This window comes from Mus caroli, chromosome 2 (assembly GCF_900094665.2).
Source record: "Mus caroli chromosome 2, CAROLI_EIJ_v1.1, whole genome shotgun sequence".
In the NCBI taxonomy this organism is placed as follows: domain Eukaryota; kingdom Metazoa; phylum Chordata; class Mammalia; order Rodentia; family Muridae; genus Mus; species Mus caroli.
In genome coordinates, this window is record NC_034571.1 from 120,862,089 (window position 1) to 120,863,347 (window position 1,259).

Genomic DNA, 1,259 nt, shown 5'->3' on the forward strand with positions numbered 1-1,259 from the left:
TTACAGTTGGATCTCATGGAGGCATTTCCTCAACTGAAGCTCCTTTCTCTGTGATAACTCCAGCTGTGTCAAGTTGACACAAAACTAGCCAGTACACCACCCAAGACAGCATCCTCTCTCCTTAAGGGGTTTACTCTGAGCCTGGTTCTAGAGCCTTGACACAGGTTAACTTGTACTTGTTTGACAAATTTAGTATCTATGTGTACAAAAGCAGTAGGGACTACGTAAAATTAGTGCTGTGTCTGCCATCCAACTTAAGATCTCAAATATTTTTGACTCCGGCCCTTTCAAGTTTCTTTTTTATTATTTACTCTGTGAGTTTAAATCTGAAAACCATATAAAGTAGGTTCTTTCTTACTTCCATTTTACAGGTAGAGAAATTGGGGGACAAAAATCAAGTATTTTTCTTAAAGTTACATAGTATACGAGTGGCAGGGGTGAGATCTGACCACAGCCTGTCCAGTTTGAGGAATCTATGCCTAGATTGTTTTTTAAACTTATTTTTAGTATATTGTCTTTAACCTCTATTGGAAAGACTCGGTATCTGGAGTATTATGTATTTTTCTGTTGTCACCTGTTTGTTTTTTGTTTTGTTTTACCTAAGATAGATACGTAGGCAGGAAGCTTCATTACATTCATAAATGCCACAATTTGATTGTATTATTTAAATCTCCAGCTTTGATTGATATTTGAGTTGTAGTCAATATTTTGTGTAAATTGGTAAAACACTTCGTTCATGTTTTCTGAGGAACACGGGGAGGGGATTCCAACGTGAAGCAAATGTACATTCTCCAGTGCCACAGACATCCACAGAGTGAGCCCGCCATCTCTGCAACCGAAGTCACTCCACGCAGTAGCCTGACCTATGCTGGACTCACAGTGTTCTCTGGTGTTAGACAGAAAATGCAAGGACATTGATCTCAAGCCTTTGAGCGGATCTCATGGCTGATTATTGACTTGTAATCTGTTGTTTGAAAAACACTCCCCTAGGGTCCGTTACATAGGTGTGGAGCTGCTCTTTTATGCAGTGTGCCCATGTTTAACATCAGTAGATAGCTCCGGAAAGGTTTCATGCTACAATTGCTACCAGTAGCATGATGATTTCGGCTTCTTTGGACCACACTGTCATCTACAATGTTCACACTTGAGAACCATGCAGTCAAATTTAAAAATTCATTCTCAAAAAAAAAAAAAAAAAAAAAAAAAAAACCCTTCCCCAAAAAAAAAAACACCTCATCATGTTTTAAGTAAGCTTGTGA

General features: G+C 38.5%; 1 protein-coding gene across 1 annotated transcript in view; it reads left to right on the top strand.

The window, feature by feature from the left end:
- Acoxl (acyl-CoA oxidase like) overlaps nucleotides 1-1,259 on the top strand; it is a 276,006-nt gene that overhangs the window by 186,362 nt on the left and 88,385 nt on the right.